This window comes from Accipiter gentilis, chromosome 3 (assembly GCF_929443795.1).
Source record: "Accipiter gentilis chromosome 3, bAccGen1.1, whole genome shotgun sequence".
Classification (NCBI taxonomy): Eukaryota; Metazoa; Chordata; class Aves; order Accipitriformes; family Accipitridae; genus Astur; species Astur gentilis.
The window spans coordinates 39,044,256-39,063,746 of record NC_064882.1 but is presented as its reverse complement, the minus strand read 5'-3'; the positions used below and the strand labels follow the sequence as shown (position 1 = coordinate 39,063,746).

Here is a 19,491-nt window from a genome sequence, read left to right as displayed (position 1 = left end):
GATTAAAATCAAAGTTAAGGAAGAAAATGCACATTTTAAGTAAAATAGTAACTTGGACATTTCCCAAATAAAGATCTGTTAAGTCTTAAAAACATCTGAAACTATTCTAGAGGTTGGTCAATCACACATGAAGCAGTTCTGCTAAGCACAGGCTCAAACAGGAGCTCCATCAGGTGCTTGGAAATACAAATTCCCACAAGCTGTTTCATGTGGCACACACAGCTCCTGTATACTGTGCCAAATATATAGCCCATTACTAAATTGCAACTAATTATCACCTTTTCAATATGCTCTACAAAGCACGGAAAGATAATCTGACCTTAAATCCAGAGGAGAACGGAACAATGAGTGAGAATATTGTAATAATTTTCTTTGCTATTGGAAGTAAAAAAAGACATGCCTTTAAATAAATTGCATGTGGGTTTGACCCCCCCCCCCCCAAATGCCTACATTAAAATTGAATCAATTCAAAGAATGGCTTTGATAATGCTGTGAAAGTTTTCAGTCATTCAAATTTCATAATATTAAGGGGGGGGTGTATGTGCAACACCAACCATCAACAGGTAGAAGCTTTAATTACTAATTAAGCAAGGACAGAGAATACAAAAAAGAACAAAGTGACCAAGCATAAAAAAAACATAGCTCAACAGAACTGGGGTTTTTTTCCCCCTACTGAAACCTATTCTTTAAAAGATTTTCCTATAAAATTTACTCAAAGGTAGGATTCCCCCCCCCCCATTCACTAGTATATATTTTGGAAAGGCAGATCTTACTTATGTTATGTTACTCAACAGAGACTTTTAGAACATGATAAGCAGAAAAGTCTGGACAACTCATCTGGTTTGAGGTTTTAGTAAACTATCTTCCCAAAGATGCTTGCTCATCATCCCTAAACCCAAGTTAGTGATTTTGTATGACTCGCCTGCAAGTAGTGAAATCTGTTATAAGACCCAACACCAGTGTTCAAGAATGCCTGGTTTCTAGGCCCATGTGCAAATTCAGTAACATTTTAAAACCTGCCACAGCACTAGCTTTAGCTCTTTGCTAAAGAAAACAAAAGAGCATAAGAGATGTTGAAGAATGCACTCTACCTTTAAAAAGAAGCTACAAATTCTTTGAATTCCTAAATCCATTCCTTCAAACTATGTGGCAACTCAGTTACATGTTACACAGAAAAGCTCTTGATGTCAATCTTTCTTATAACATTTCCAGCTAGGTTTCAGAACAATTGCCCACCTGTAGGTGCCAAAACCAACAAAAACCCATTCAGACATTAGCACAAAACAATCCCTATTTCAACAGTAGCTACTAACCATATAAACAACACAAGTTGTTCTTCCACCAAAGAAAAAAGTCACTGGCAGTCAGTGGACAAGATGAAGTATTAGCAGCTTTTGCTTACTACCTGTACTTCACTTGATACACCTCACTGTGACCAAGTCACTTTCTATGTGGCAAGATTGATGCATCCATCATCTAGCATCACATTTGCTACAGGTTAGAGTGTCCATGTGCTTGAAAATTCCAGGCATACTGTGGTCCCTCAAACATCAGAATACAAGGTGTAATTTTAGTCATTTCTGATCTTGCACATCTATCTGTAGTGGTAGCAGTTTTGGGGGTTTGGGGCCCCAGTCAGGCCTATAACGAAGCTTTGTAGAGCTTGGTTGGAAGACTGAGGAGCTATCAACAAAATTCAACAGCAAGGGAGAAACAATATTGCAATTGGGGGGGGGGATGTTGACATTTTGGTTTCTTTAATTTCACTTCAAAAAACATCTTGGAGGATGAGAAAAAATGCATTCTATGTAGACTGACCTTGTCAACAGCTGGCCTTTAACACTGCACACTTTGATCCTACCCAGTGATAAAAATACATGCTGTTTATTTAAACAGACAGAAAAAAACCAAGAAAAGACACAATTTATCTTTACAAGTACTCTTTATCTCCATCTGCTGCTCAGCTAAACATTTCAGAGAAAGAATTCCAGGAGGGATTAGTAGAAATCAGTTTCATCATAAGTTTAAACATTTATGAATCTTAGTTTACCTAATTCTTTTGTGAACTGTTTAAGCAACACAGTATGCAGATTATCATTTGCTAGGTTATGCTGCTTATTCAATTATCACTCAGACACCTCTATACCTGGGAATGAATAGTATTAAAACAAATAACAAGAGATATGCCAAACCTGGTAAAGCCTGAAAGGCAAAAGAAAAAAAACAAAACTGTATCTACTTCCCTGCAGTCTTTGCTACCTGTACTAATAACCACACAAAAACAACCTCATGCAGAGATTCACTAATCAAAAGTTGCTGGAAACATTTCAAATAAAAAAAAAATAATAAAAAAACAACACATGACAAAACCAACGAAAAAACAACCCCCCCAAACACATTTGACTGATTTTCAGTGAGGTTACTGTTTTAGAACTCTTCGTTGTTTATAGTGCCTAGTAAGAAGACTTCTGCTAAGCCACTAAGCAACACTCAAGTTTCTACCTGCTGTATTGCATTTGTATTAAAACACATTCCTAAAGCCTGCTAAAATCTGCACTTAAGATGCTAAATCTTAAGATCAGAAAAAGTGTTTTAAGATAACATTTTCAGCTGTTTCCAAAAGTTACCTGGTTCCTTTGCACTAAAGGGTTATATAATTTTGGATGTATATTGTTCCTTTCACTAATTCTGATAAGCAAAAATTCACATTAAAATTGACATGTTGCAACTAGAAAACATTTTTGCTATTTATATGTTAAGAAACAGAACATGTAAGTTATTTAATTAAACTGTTCTTAGACATTCAAATGTTCTAGTTTTACAAGTTAAGGAATCTTCTTTGTAGAGAAATTTGTTCAGACAACTGGTGATGAGCAACAGTGCTTTTCAGCTAGCAACTACATACTACAGGTAATGAGGAAACAATTAGAATATTTGATTAAAAGTGTTGTTACTTGCTGAACTATTTCAGAAGTATTTACTGTCCAGTTGTCAACAGAGAGAGTAACCTCTACTTACGATGTGCAATCAGTTTATGTACTAAGTGATTTCACAAATTAATTACTATACTGGAAGCTAATTACCTAAGGAGATTTACATGGTCAATTATTAGAAAACACCTTTGAGAATAACTGAAGGTGTTCAATCTCACTGCCACAGTTTGAAGAATTTGTTTCTGCCCATTGCAGCAACACTAGCTGATGCTATGAAATTGCTAAATTGCAAAATAATTCAATTGGCTACACCAAATCCCCTATGAGCTGTGTGAGGGAAGTCACATAAGGGACAGAAAGGCTACTGAAAGCTCAGTCACAGGGCAGGTAGGTCACACAAATTTAGTTTTTATTATTTTTCTTTTTTTAAATGAAGGAAGAAAACACTAGTTAGACATGCTTATGCCCAAATATAGGAGAAGATAAGTTATTACCACTTATGACTACATTTCCAAACATTGTTACTCATCTTTTCCTAGTCACATAGGAAAAGGTTTAGGCATGACGACGCCCCCCCCCCCCCCCCCCCGAAAAAACTAAAAAAAAAAATCTATGTTGAAAGTCTTAGTCTAGGTAATACCTTCCAAAAGCTGGGTATGAAGTTTTACCTCCAGTGAAGTGAATGACACAATTCCTGTTGGCTTGGAAGAGGACCAGGATATCGCTCTGAAAAAATACATATTTTTCAACTGTTTAGCACAATTTAGTGCTCATCTAAACTAGGGCAAATCTAGTCTTGTTGGAATACAAGAATAGGTTATGATTCCTAAAGAAATTGAATTTATTAAGAAGGGCTGGTCTGACCGTTTTAAAGCAGTTCAGGGGAAAATTAACTCATGAACAACATAGATAAAAGACATCCCTAAAGCAAAAAAACAGAACTACATTTTACTCTAAATTTCCTGAAGGGAAAAGCAGAAGTGAAGAAACACCTATAGGTATTCAAATTTGGGATTAGTACTCTATAATCAGATTAATTCAGATCTAAGAAGCAAACTTCTGCATTTTTTCATATGACAAATTGAGGGCTCTGTCTTACCATACTGTTAATTCAAGCTGTAACCCAAGCTTTGTGACACATTCTTGTAAGATTTTTTGCTTGAGTTCACCAATTCTTTAGAAAAAGCTGCTAGAAATATCAGTTAAAACTCAAACCTTGCTGATGTTCAGAAGAGCAAGACAGTGGGGATACAACAGGGGCTAATACAGCCACTTTGCATAATTTCAGTGATTCCCCAGGGTGGTTACTTTACTTCAAGATATACAAGTTAAATACATGAATGCAAATTGCTGTAAAATACTGAAATCAAGACAACTTCAGGTCACTTTGTTTTTAGGAAAAGGCCTAAATTGTGCAGTCTTGAGCTGGCCATGTCTAAATGTGCCTTTTATGGGACATTCATCTACACAGACAATGGTCAAAAGAGTATATGTAACATATTGGTAGACCCTTGCTAGCTTTAGCCAAATCAACACAGGCAATGGAAATTAAGATACCGAGGGTTACAAACACCAGAAGCCGCCCAGCAAAATCCTGGTAACTACTTTAACCCACATCTCAACATTCACGCTATAACGTAAACCATACTAAAATAATCCCTTTCTTCTGCTGAGAGCTGTGAGAAACAACTAAGAGCACACTGAATGGGGCCTGACCAACCCTAACTATCTTTCTCAAAGTTGATTTTGGCTAGTTCCTGGTATTAAGAAGAATTTGTCACAAACCTTTTTAATTTAGTGATGGAGCAGCTAGTCCTGGAAACCATTTCCAGGCACATGAACACCAAGGAGTAGTCAGCATGGATTCACCAAGGGGAAGTCATGCTTGACCAACCTGTTAAAACCCCTACAATAAAGTGACTGGCCTGATCGACAAGGGGAAAGTAATGGATATTGTCTACCTGGACTTCAGTAAGGCCTTTGACACTATCTCCCATAAGATCCTCATAAACAAGCTGTTTATGTACAGCCTGGATGAGCAGACAGTGAGGGGGACTAAAAACTGGCTAAGTGGCCAGGCCCAGAGGATGATGATCAGTGGCACAGTCTAGTTGGAGGCCAGTAACTAGTGGTGTACCTCAGGGGTCAATACTGAGACCAGTCCTGTTTAACATCTTCATTAATGATCTGGAGGATGGGACAGAGTGTACCCTCAGCAAGTTTGCTGATGACACAAAACTGAGGAGTGGCTGATATGCCAGAAGGTCATGCTGCCATCCAGCAGGATCTCAATGGGCTGGAGGTGGGCTGAAAGGAACCTCATGAAGTTCAATAAGAAGTGCAAAGTCCTGCACCAGGGGAAGGAACAATCCCATGCATGAATATATGCTGGGGCCACACAGCTAGAAAGCAGCTTGGCAGAAAGGACCTAGGGGTCCTAGTGGACAAGTTCAACATAAGCCAGCCATGCGTCCTGTGGCAAAGAAGGCTAATGGTAGCCTGGGCTGCATTATACAAAACATTGCCAGCAGGTCTGCACTGGCGAGGATGGAGCCTGGATTGCTGCATCCAGTTCTGGGCTCCTCAGTACAAGAGAGAAGTGGACAGACTGGAGAATGTTCAGCAAATGGCCATGAAGATGAAGGGACTGGAGCATCTCTCCTATGAGGAAAGGCTGAGAGAGCTGAGACTATTCAGTCTGGAGAAGACAAGGCTCGGGGTAGGGGGGGATCTTATCAATGTTTACAAATACCTGATGAGAGGGTGCAAAGATGACAGAAACAGGCTCTTCCCAGTGGTGCCCAGTGACAGGCCCAGAGGCAGTGGGCAGAGATTGATACCCAGGAGGTTCCCTCTGAACATCAGGAAACACTTTTTTACTATGATGGTAACTGGCACAGGTTGCCAAGAGAGGTTGTGGAGTCTCCATACTTGGAGATATTCAAACGCCATCTGGACACAGTCCTGGGCAACTGGCTCTGGATGGCTCTGTTTGAGCAGGGGGGTTGGACCAGATGACCTCCAGAGGTTCCTTTCAACATCAGCCATTCTGTGATTTTGTAGTTCAGGTGAGAAACAGTGTATAGAGACAGAAAACAAAGATAATGATCCTTTCTCCAACCCTCTCAGCAGACATGATAAAATTACCAACAAAATTATACCTACTAAGACCTGCAAAATTAAATGCCAAAATATATTGTGTTATGTTTAAAATACAGTATTCCAATCCTGGAAAATTATTTTCTTCCAACCATCCAACTAAACCAACAAGTTACCTTAAAATAGATGCAGTATCTTCCAGTCCTCAAACAAAAAAGCCGCCATAAAAAGTGTGAACTTTGAGACAGTAACTGGATTTCGCCTCGAGGCAGTTGCTACCACTAGCAGCATTCTGGCACCAACAAAAATTCCATTTACAAAAACTATATGAAAGCACTCAAACATAAACCAAGTTGTGGCAAATCTTACTAAAAAAGCTCTTCTAACAAGTCTTTTCACTCTTGGAAGGCATAATACCTTTAAAACAAAGATTCAGGGTAGCTGATGCTGTTATGAGATAAAATGACCAAGTCAGAAGAGAAAAACAGACTACAGATAACATGATGAGTGCTGTGAATGTGCTCTAGTGTCTTTCAGGCTTATTTAATTTTTTTCTTAAAGAACATGACTTTAGACAAGGACAGAAACTGAAGGATCCTATATAACATATACAAACTCTTAACTGATTGCTATGATTCATTTCTATTCTCCAACATCTCTAAAATTTTAAGTGAAATCATTATTTTATGTGCAAACCCCAAAAGTACTTCTCATGGAGAAGATAATACTACTTCAAATGCTAAGAGCAGATTCCTTAGTTCACTTCAGGAATTCCAAGAGGAGTATTCACAGAAGCTAGACTTGCAGGAACATGACTTGCCCTGCTTAGGACTCAGCAGACAAAACAGGAGAGAAGAGCTCTTCTAAGTAGCAAGTCACACTAAAAACTAACTACAGATGCTACAGACTCTCTCCTGCATTAGTGTTTTTCACTTCCTTGATGTGGGAAGCAGACTAGCTTCACTAGGCTAAAGTTTGCCTTTGAACAGCTTTGCAATCCCTCTTCCCTTAGGAAAAGGGGGCAATATTCCTTCCTTCCTCCCTACCTGAGCTCTTGTAAAGCCTACATAATTGCAAATACTCTCAGACTGTTTTCAAATGGAAAAGACAGAAAAAAGTCAATATAGTTTTGTTCTAAACCTTTATAGTTTTAGAAAATAAGACTGTTCAAGGTGTGCTCTATGGCAGCAGCTCACAGACATTAAACACGAGGCATGGGTACCTCCTGAAAACCTCTACTGCAATAACTCATATGAATAAATAGCTCCACTCTGGACTTCAGCTAGTTTCATTACAGAAAGCAAGCCATAACTGTCTTTTCAGGGAGAACTTCCTCTTTAGAAACTTTTCTAAAAAATAGCCTAAAGTCTATGAAAAAGCCCTTCAGGATGCTGCAAATAGATATTTTAGAAGCCAAAGCAAACCGCAAACTAAATCAGCAATGCAGCCATATTCAAAGCATCCACAGTCAAAGCTTCTGAGTAAAAAAGTTATTTTCCCAGAAGAATTTTTCCCACCAAAACTGACAATTCCTCATGTTCATCATAAAAAAAAAAAACAAAAAAAACCAAACAAAAAAGACACCCCTCCCCCCCAACCAAAAAACAAAACCACACATACACCTGGCAAGAAGACTTAGAATGAAACAAAATCAAGACTTTTGCAAGTTGTATGGTCCGATAATCAAGTATCACTCACTGAATAGGAAAAATTATCTGTCAAAACCTGTCCTTCTTCAACAAAGGATGTGAAAAAGACAATTGGCCTTCTTGTTTTCTGACATTTTTGAAAAGAAAAAGAAAAACATTTTTACTGCCTCATTCAATAGCTTTGGTTACTTCAGGTGTATTTCTGGTACCTCTCAGGTCTTCATTTGTCTTCTGCAATATCATTCACTATGGAAGAAGGCAAAGGTTTTAATTGTGGTTTTTAAGAAGTTCATAAATCCATAGGCTTGGAGTTCATTTCTCTGATATTACAATGGAAGAGTACTAAGAAGTTACCTCTAAGGAGAAACTTAAAGTCCTGGAAAAGGTGTGTTTCTGGTACTGAAATAAACACATACCTATCTAATAAAATGTTAAAAACTAGATATTACTCATATCAGTAGTATCCAATAAAATTTCCCTTAGAATACCTAAAAAATGAGCCAAAGACCACCTCATGGAAGAGTAGAAAACACAAGGAGGACCAAGAACAGAAGTCAAAAAAACCCTGTTTTACTGAGAAGACAGAGCAAGAAAGAGTCAGAGAAGCTTAGAAAGATACAGGGGGAGGCACACATAAAGCATAAATTTCTAAGCTTGGAAAGAACAGTAAGTCAATAAACGACTGATATTATTTTCTTCCAGTAAGGACAGAAGTCAGTTCAACTCCCTTCTACAAGACTGTTCTAGTGAAGACAGAAGAATGTTTTCACCTCACTAAACTCTTCACACTGACCCATGTGACATTCTTATTAACAAACTAAAGGAACACAGTCTAGATAAAGTTGCCCTGAGATAAAAACTGTTTAACTTCTTGTGTAACTTTAAAGTATACGCTATTTGCTGTTAAGATCTGAGCACGTTTCAAGTGCTGCCACGGGCCAGTTCTATACAACTTTAAAAAAAGAAAAATGAAGTGTGGATATAGTCCACTTATACGTGAATTGCACTAAGGCATGAAAAATGCTTTGGAAAGCAGGAAAAGAATTTACATTTGAATAAACTGACTCAATTTCACTGATTAACTTTAATGACTTGCTGTTGCCAAAAGAGTCATCCCATTTCTCTGAATCTTCCTCCCCCATTTCTGCATACCTGGCTGGCTACTATTCAGTTCTTGCAGAAGGCTACAGCTCATCTAGCCTTTCATTCTCAAACTGATTCAATCAGCAAATCTGGAGGGGAAAAAAAAAAACCACAACAAAAACCCAAAAAGCTTTCCAAGGGGCAGGATGAAGTATAGAAAAGAGGTCAGTTCAGGTCTCCTTACACATCCCCGAACTGTTTTCTTCTAGTTTGAGTCACCTCAGGAAGGGCTCCAACAAGTGCCAAAGCCGGGGAAGCAGTGGGACCAAGGCAGAGGGTAAGAAATGGTCACAGCACGCTGTAAAATTGGGTCAACTGCATCACCACATCAAGTTCACGGTCTTAGCAGACACAATCCAAAAAACAATAGGATGATATTCTACAAAATAGCACAGTGGGAATTACTCATGAAGATGTGGTAGGTTGACTCTGGCTGGGTGCCACTCTATCACGCCCCCTCCTCAGCTGGACAGGGAAGAGAAAATATAAGAAAAGGCTCGTGGGTCAAGACAAGGACAGTTTCAATGAAGTGAAAGCAAAGGTTGCGCACCAAAGCAAAGGAAAACAATGTTATTCTCTACTTCCCATCACCAGGCAATGTCTGTCCACTTCCTGGGAAGCAGGGCTTCAGTACATGCAGTGGTTGCTCCAGAAGATAAAAATGCATCCCCTTCCATCTCCCTTCACTTAGCTCTTATAGCTGAGCTAACATCATATGGTATGGAATAGCTGTTTTGTTAGTTTAGGTCAGCTGCCCTGGCTATGTCCCCTCCCAAGATCTTGCCCAGCCCCAGCCTGCTGTTGAGCGGGGTGAAAATATTGGAGAGACAGCCTTGATGTTGTGCCAGCACTGCTCAGCAGCAGCCAAAACACTGGTGTGTTATCAACACCTTTCCAGCCACCAATGCAGAGCACACAGCACTAGGAGGGCTGCTATGGGGAGAATTAACTCCATCTCAGCCAGACCCAATATAGAAGACCAGGTTCTAATTAATGAGGAATGCAAAGAAGGATCAGCTAATTACAACGTATCAACTGAATGTGAGTCAATGTCCTAACACCAATAAAAACAAGATCATGTGTAAGCTACCACAGATGTGCATTCTAGTCCACACCACGCTCTTGCTGTCTTAGTTGAAGCCCTGCCTATCAAGCTTTATAGAAGATCTACATCTCAAACTAGAGAAGAAGCAGAAAATAAACAAGAATAGGAGGTTTCAAAAAATGTAGCCTATAAAAGTATATAAAAAAACCCAGGCAAAACCCAAAACTCATTTAGGACAGCGAGGTGGAAAAAAAAACACCAAAGCACACAAAACAAAAAGACACAAACACCACCATTCCAGTACGGAAGAAGTTAGGAAATAGATTTCTTTTTCATATCTCTTTGGGCTTAAGAGGGGAAGAAACTAGATTAATTTGCAGGAAAAATGTAGTTGGCATTGAGAGCTAGAAGGGAACTAATTATGAAGGAAGAGCAATAGATTGTCCAGAAATGGTGAAAACCATTTTTGCCAAATTTGAAGAACAGACCAGCAAAAAATCCTTATACCAAAGAATGCCAACAGCATCCTGGACTGCATTAGATAAAGAATTGCCAGTGGGTCGAGGAAGGTGATCCTTCCTTTCTAGTCAGCACTGGCGAGACCTCTAGATTTCACCAGAGACCTCTGGGTCCAGTTCCGGACTTCCCAGTACAACACAGGCATGAACATACTGGAGAGTCTGGCAAAGGGTCACAAAGATTCATGCCTTGGAACATTTGTCATACTAGGACAGAGCTGTGACCATTCAGCCTGGAGAAGAAAAGCCTCAGAGTGCAACTTACCAACCTGTATAAATAACTCATGGGAGGGTGGAAAGAAGACTGAGACAGACTTATCTTGGTGATATCCAGCAAGAGCAAAAGGTAGCAGATACAGACTGAAATACAGGAAATTCCACCTCAACATCAGGAAACACTTTTTCACTGTAAGGGTGATTGAGCACTGGCCCAGGTTGCCCAGCAAGGTTGTGGGGTCTCCATCCTTGGATGCATTCAAAGAAACCCAACTAGACACGGTCCTGAGAAAGTGGGATGGACTAGACAGTCTCCATAGGTCCCTTCCAAAGTCATCCTTTCTACAATTCTATGATTTTTTGCACAGCTCCGAATTCATCTATGAAAGCTACAATAGCATCACCCAAAGCCAGGCAATTCTACACAGACACAGCAGAGAAAATTCCTATATGCTTCATTAGTTGTCATTAGTTATTACAATATTCTGAATGAATCATTTAAAGACATTGAAGAAGCACAAAGAAGGCTTGACATGATCCTGGTATATATATATACACACAGTGTCATTGATTTAATAAGTCATTATAGAAAAAAATGTAAATTACTGTTTTATATTAAGAACAGCACTCACCTATGAAAACAAATCACAAGACATTCATGGCTCAGTTGTACAGTCTGGAATGCCTTACAACACATTATTCTGCATCCTAGTATGGTTCATAAATTAAGGAAGGTCAGGCTGTTCAAGAGCAGATTAGGAGAAACACAGATGTCTGCAAAAAGCCCACAGCATTGTAAATACACTTGGCCACATGCTTCCCCAACCTGACCCCAACCAATGTCCCAGCATGACACCAGCGATTAGTCTGTTGCTGCATGTGGAGCTCTCAAATGACTCATAGGTTAGAAAATCTTGGAAACTTGTGATCTCATGATCACTGGCAGTTCAAAAGGGGTGTACTTCTTGAGCTTTTCTCCTTACTTTAATAAATAGCATTATAATTTGCCTATCATACAGAACTAATTCTCACGCAATTCCCATTGGACATGCTATTCCTTTACTTTTCAGCCTGAACTGCAGTGAAGCTACAGCAACTGTTAAGAGTTTTCTTTCCAGGAGAGGTACACTAAGATAATAGACACAGAAGGTCTACAATGTGCTAATTAATTATTATCTCTAAGGTCCTACCATTGTACTTTGATGGCCCTGTAAAGCAGTATAAAGCACCTAGATACTTCGTATTCTTTTTTGGATATTCATACCCACTAATCTATCACCAGAAATGTACAAAGCTCATTTAAATATTACTATGAGGCTGCAGAGGGTGCTCCAACACTGCTTATAGACAGTGTCTGCTCAATACCCACATTCCTCAGCAAATCACTCATTCATTTTTCAGAAGTAACCAGAATTTGGAAAAAAATCTCAAGGCAAGTTAAGATTAGACTTCCCTTAACACCTTGTTTTATCCAGAGAGAAAGGTGACATGAATAAAACAAAAAAATTCTATTTCCCCAACCAGCAGAAGGTGTTCTGAGTAAGACTAACATCTAGGAATGCAGCACTTACGCACGATGTTGCCTTTTTCCTACACCTAAGATATGAAATATCTAATTGCTCCACATGGATCTAATGGGCTATAGAGTGGGGAAGCAGGCACATAGATATAGAAACACATACTGTAATATCATCAACCATATTGCTCCTAAGTTGCTTAAGCAAATAACCCCCCTAGAAGTAACTTCTGCTGCTTTAAGAGTAGCTCCTCAAAAACAGCAAAGCTTTTATAGCTCTTTTTGTGACCACTCAACACCACTATAAAGCACACTCAGTGCAAAATGCAGTGGCTTGTGCAGATAGTGCTCTACTCTTGGGGCGGGGGGGGGGGGGGGGGAAGCAGGAATCCACAAAATAAAAAACACCTCTACTTGTGTATCCCAGATCTTACTTTTGTATTTAGCACCACAGAAGTTTTGTTTGCTAGCTTTCAAGTAAGCAAAGTGCAGATAAAAAAAACTTCTTTTGGCTAAAATTAAATTTAACAAGAATTTGTACTTCTGCCCTTTCTTTGGTTTTTTTAGTCTCATTCCAGTAAGAACACAGTGAAAAATGTTACATTACCTGACAATACTGCCATTAAAATATATTAATTCTGAGCCAGCTGATGAAAATTAAATAGAGGAAAGGCTTTTAAAGGCTTTGAAATTAATTTTCTTTAAAATGTTGAAATAGTGTACTTAGCTGATCCTTCACTTTACTGGCTCCAAGCCCCAAATTAGCAAGTTCTAGGTTTGACAATTCATATATTGAACTTGAAAGAGAACAGATATGCCAAACACACAATAGAGCATTAACCAAATACTTTGGTACCTTCACAATTCTTTTTTGAAAGAACAGCTAGCTCAAAGCATCAAGTAGTTCAAGAATGTGAAAACCCTGCCCTTTCGTAGCTCACTGCCTTGCCTCACTACTTCTGAAATGTTCTGCTTCCAGCAACTGCTATCTGTGCCTTTGTCACTGCAAGATTACTTGCATTAAGGTGCAGACCTTGTGTAAAATGTTTATGACACCTAAAAATAACTTTGGGTGCGCCTGTTTTACAGTAAAGAACTTGATCACAAGTCCAACTCTTAGTCCCATGTGACTTCACCTGGGTTTCAGACTGCTCTCTGCACTACAAGAATTAACATCTTTCATACAAAAGAAAGAGCAACAGAATAGGTGTAATTTCGATTAGGGTTTCATTTTACCAGTATTTATATTATGAATACAATATAAGACACAAGCACTAAAGACACTGAAGATGCCACCCCATAGTTGGTAAAAGGTAGTATTAAGACCATGCTGCTAACAAAAGAAGAATTTGTGCTGCCCCTCTCCCTGATTAAGCTGACAACTGAGACTGCAAAATTATATAAACAAAGCAAGTAAGTTTCCACCTGTATTAGAAAGCTGATCCAGTGCAAAACACAGTCACACAATTTCCAATACTAACAGCAAGGAGTTAAGACAGGAGTACATGGCCATAAGCTGAAGCACCAGCAGTGCACTAGCAGCATTTCTGCACCTTCTGCACTGTCTTGGTTGACTTAAAATTCACCAAGGGAGTGCACAAAGATTCTTGATAGGAGGCATATATTGTGAACATGGGAGAAAAGTGAATACATCTCCCTTTGCTCTGAAGGGATCACTACTACACTAATACATTTGACCATACCTTACAGAACTTTACAGAAAATGTAGGTCATTGTAATAGAGAAGTTGTATAATAAGCAGTAAAAGGAGGGAGTCATAAACAGTATATGGTAACAGAGTTAAATAACCAGAGCTGTGATATGGAGTAACTATCAAACAGAAAGTTTGCAGCGAACAGGTTCAAAGGTTAAGTTTAGACATTACTGATAAATCTTTTATCCAACACTGTAAAACCTATATACATCACAGATGCCGGCACTTGAGACACTTCTAATTCCTATTTTATCATGTGGCATTTATCACCTCATCAACTTTGTTTTACACAAACCAAACAAAATGTAACATCTGTAAGCAAAATACCTCACCACAACGAAATGGATTTTCTATACTTTGCACTTAAGACTCATGGACAGCTACTGACTTGGAAGACATACCCCACCATCCAAATTACAGAAGCATTTCAGAAGGAAAGTTTTCCCCTCAGCAGCTTTGCATGTCAACATACACCAGTGATTTTACCACAAGGGGGAGATGAGACAGACAGAACTAACTGGAGGCACAGTTAGTGAGGCATTGGTTTAAACATGACTAACAGTTGAAAATCATCATTACCAACCTCCCATACATTCTCATTTGTAAGCAAGAGTGGGACAGTGAATCTTAACATATGGCAACAGTAAGTTGCACTGCAATCTTTGAATAGCAAAGTACATACAATCTGGTCCGCTGCTTCAGCTGTAAAATGTTATTGCAGGGTAACCTAAAAGGAAAAAATAATCTCATATAAAGTAGTGGACAGGGAGAAGTGGCAAATGAGGAATAAAATGGTTAAGAAACCCCCAAATTAAGCTTTTCTGGCTAGTTTGGCTATCGGCTTACATTTAAGGGCACTGAATAACCTCATCTCACCTTCATGCCTCAGTCCCCCATTTGAAAGCTAGGAAGAACGACTAGTTTTTGAAAGATGCACAGATGATACACAAGTTTTGGACCACGCACAACACACAGGCACACATAGAGAGATATATACATAGACAGAGAGAGAAAGAAATAACTATAAAGAGAGCTGGAACCAACCTCACAGCATTTCATTGCTTGACCTGACTGATAACAAATGACTCTGGGCTTAAGCAACAATTGTGCTTAGCTTTCTTCCATTACAACTAATGTTACCAGGAAAAAGGTTGTCACCTATTAACTCTTCAGCAGCACTCATGAAGTATTATTTATGACAGTCTTACACAGTTTATCTTTTTTCAAAAAGCATGAATTACTATCTAATACACATTTTTTATAAACTAATCAAAAAGCTTATTAAGCACCAATCAAGTCAGCTGAATTTAAACAATGCACTACCCCTTTGTTTCATGCAGGAAACAAAAGCAGCTAGGCACCTTCAATTCATCTACTTTTTTTGTTAACATCAGAACAGTAGACTGTATCTATGTGTGTATATATATGTACATATAGATTGATATATGCATATTACATCAAGAAATTAACAGACCATTTCTAATGTAGAGTAAAAAACTATTTTAATTTTTTTATACTGAAAAGCATGTCATGGCTTTTAAAAGATGCAATCATTTTTTAAAAAGTTGCATTCTAGTCCCATATCTAAAAACACTTTAAAATTCAGAGGTGTGAGTTATTTTAACATTAAGATACTGTTTTCTTTTTATCCACTCTACACAGTGCTGTCTACTATGAAAATGCCAAATAGTAACTCTCAAAGTTCAATAGGAAAAAAAGAAATCAACTGAAAATAGATAAAACCTAAGGCTAAAGGCTTTCTTAAAGAAACTAATTGTCAAAGGAAATACTCTGTCTGATTAATTGAGAAAATATACCTTTAAAAATAACTGGACAGAAAAATTGAAGTGTCAAGGGAATACATGCTCTGAAATAAAGATAAAAGCCCAATAACAAGCCTTGCTTCCCTGCCTCTTCTAGTGAGAGAAGTGCAGAACAAAAGCCTACTGCCTTTCTACTTCAGTACCTGCCTTCCTCCTGTCACCACTATTATCAGGTATAGCATTTGTCAAGTATCCTGACTGAAATCAAGAGGGCAAAGAAATTTGCAGCAAGTCTGCAATTATGTACAAAACTACCCCAAAAAATTCTAGGGGGAAGACTTTAAGGAAACAGAAGCCATCGCAAACAGCAAACAAAACTTTCAGACACAGAGAGGTATGATATTGCCTAAGCAAAAAAATTTTAAAAACCCCAACAACAACAAGAAAACAATCAAAAAAACCCAGCCCCCAAATTAAAAAAAAGTCATACTAAAAACTAAGGACATTTCCTCTGGATATAATTTATTTTCCTCAAACACACTCAATGAATTGCTTAGATGAAACAATTTACAAAAAAATTGTCAAAATACAGTAAAACTACAAACAACGTCCTTCCATAAAACACCTCCAAAACACCCCCATGATATCTGAAACCAGATTCTTCAACATGAACACAACAGTTCTGAAGAAAATACTCAATAATCACTTCCATATAAAGAAAATATTAGCCAAACTAACAATTATACCAGTGAACACCTGTCAGTAAACCATATGCACTTTTTAACATAAGGCACATCAAATAACCTGTCCTCTTCTAATTGTTTCCTGCTGATCATGACCTAATAGTCTTATTCTAAATTTGATACAAAAATTGTAAGATAGCTATGAGGTACACAGGAAGATAATTTCTTGAAAGAACCCACTGCTACCTATAGTCTTCAAAACAGACCTCCAGATCTGGCTGAGCTCCCTACCAGAAGCATACGTTATCAAATAGAAACAGACTTACAGAAAAATCAATGCAAAACTTTCTAATACCTCTTTACAACCACCCAATGGAGCCTGTGTGTACACTTGCAAGAACGCAATACATTTCACCCACGGCACCACGTCCTTACAGGATCTACACTCACGTAACCATGCAACCACCGTGTTCAAGGATGAACATGCACCAGACATCACCAAGGGACACAGAAAAACCTAGTTGCCATTTCAACTTCATCTCTTACATCTTAGTGAGGACCTGCAAGTTTTCTTAAAATACAAAGCAAAATAAATCATGGATTCAAGATGAGATTTGTTTGATAGCCCTTTACATGTTTTCCTACTCCTTACATCATATTAACTCTTCCTTACTCTACAAGAGCTTCCATCCATCTTGCACCATGAAATGACATCATTTCTAATTGCATCAAGATATTTTTGTAAGGCTGTCTACTAGATCAGGTATACTGGTTCAGCTTTATAAAAAAATACTTTAAAAAACATTAAATAATATGTTCAGCAGTGCAGGCACTCCATATATGAGAATCTTGAAAATAAAGTAAAAGCAGACAGTGCTTTGAGAGGATTTGGAAGGTTTTATAGGAAGCATGCTGATATGTTCTTATCTGTATGGTAAGAGCACACAAACTCCAGCAGCTGGACTAACACAGCAAACTGAAATTTCAGCCAGGAGACTGGTGCTTACAGGAGAATTAGAGGAAGAGGCACTGATATGAGAGCCTGTACCATTCCTAAAACAAGATTCTTAGATGACAAGCATCCAAAAGCCACTTACAGACAAACATGCAAGACCCTTTTCATGCTAAGCTCCTTTCATGGCAGGAAGCAATAACCTGCATAAACTGGGGTTTTGAACATCTGATGAAGTTGAGAATGTAAGGAAACATCTCCTACATTAAAAGGTTTACAAAGGAAGGTGAGAATTAGAAGAATGCAAAGCAGAAATGCAGAACACCCTGAGCATCCGGTTAGTTTAGCTTCAACCACCTATAATTCTCAGAGATCAAAGTGCCAGTCAATGGCAGGAATTAACACATTCCAGCATAAACATCACCCCAATTTAAATTAACCTGTGTCCCATTTGAAAATAAAGAGCAGGCATTTTGAAAGAGTAGCATAGTAATCCTCCCTTTTTCCTCCCTCAAACTATTTTTCTTACATTTCTATACCAAGCATTTTCTTCCACCCTATCTTCTTCACCTGTCTCCCCTTCAGTGTCCTTTTCCCCATTTGCTTTCCTTTCATTCATTCACCCAGCATGGTATACATGGAACTGACATGATGCTCACCCTTACATTATTCATTCTGAATGGCTATCAAGTACAAATAAAGGCCTGCAAGAGAAAAGAAAAACAAGCTTATGGCCCACAAAGAATAAAGTAGAGGCAGTGCCTACATGACACTCTCAGAGGTCAACTGTCCTTGCTGTAGATTGTTACACACTTCCACAGCCTCACTGCAGAATTCCATTTCCTTTCATAACTCAGTTCGTTGATCAGCTTTTCAGGGCATCTTATTCCTAAACAGGATCAAAAGCGATAATACTACAGGGAGGAGAGAGTGGGGAATGTAGAGGAATCAAAAGATCAAGAAGAATTGCCAGGCTAGAGGCCTGAGGAAGTAATGCGAAAAAGTCTCTAACTGCTGGGGAGACAAGAAGGAAAATCCTACAGCCTGCAGGGTAGAACAGAAATACACAGACAGGAGGTAGTAAGTCTGACCCACATCATCAAAATAAGTAAGAGCCAGACCTTCCAGTTACAGCAGCAAGGTATACTGCAGCAGGAAGGCTGTATCCTAGAATGGTTTGGGTTGGAAGGGACCTTAAATATCATCTAGTCCAACCACCCTGCCATGGGCAGGGACACCTTCCACTACACCAGGTCACTCAAAGCCCCATCCAACCTGGCCTTGAACACTTCCAGGGAGGTGGCATCCACAGCCTCTCTGGGCAACCTGTTCCAGTGCCTCACCACCCTCCCAGTAAAGATTACCTTCCTTATATCTAATCTGAATCCACCCTCTTTCAGTTTAAAGCCATTAGCCCTTGTTCTATCACTACATGCCCTGATAAACTGTCCCCCTCCAGCTTTCCTGTAGGCCTCCTTTAGTTACTGGAAGGCTGCTACAAAGTCTCCCCGGAGCCTTCTCTTCTCCAGGCTGAACAACCCCAACTCTCTCAGCCTGTCTTCACAGGAGAGGTGCTCCAGCCCCCTGATCATCTTCGTTGCCCTCCTCTGGACTCACTCCAACAGGTCCATGTCCTTCAAGTTGTCCAAATGTTCCACCTCACAAAAAACCTGACCCTTTCCTATATCCTAAATCTAGACCTCTATAAAAAGCATTACAACTTTTGTCACTCACCTATTTTCAAACAGCTGGCAGCTGATGTTGCCTCAAAGAAAAACCATATTCTATTACACTGAGCTATCCATCAGACATAGGTTAAGTGCTTTGCTTTAGCTGACTTAGGGATAGCTTGAGTTTATAAGATTCAACAACTTTAGCTAGCATGGAATGCAGCAGATCACTTCCTGAATGCAAGCAGGGGGCATATGGCCATTATACCAACAATACCCAGCTTTTAATTTTAGATATAATAAAGAGTTGGAATATTTTGTATTTCCAAGATAAAAACAAATACTTGGCTGAGAACAGGTAAGACAGATTTCAATTTAGCTGCATCCTCTAGTGAAATGACCAAGCTGGAGAAACTTGCTCTTTCACATGCACTACAAAGGTTGGTCAGTCTTCAATCATGAAGCAAACAAACGTACTCAGCCTTCAATTAATTTATTCTTAACATCATTATTTAAAAATAGTTTTATGGAATTAATTTAAATGAATGTTGCTAGCACAACTGCCAAGAAAGTAGATAATCATAACTATT

At 38.8% G+C, this 19,491-nt stretch overlaps 1 protein-coding gene across 4 annotated transcripts in view; it reads right to left on the bottom strand.

Moving 5' to 3' along the window:
* ZFYVE28 (zinc finger FYVE-type containing 28) overlaps nucleotides 1–19,491 on the bottom strand; it is a 164,929-nt gene that overhangs the window by 138,301 nt on the left and 7,137 nt on the right. The gene's annotated exons all lie outside the window — the stretch shown is intronic.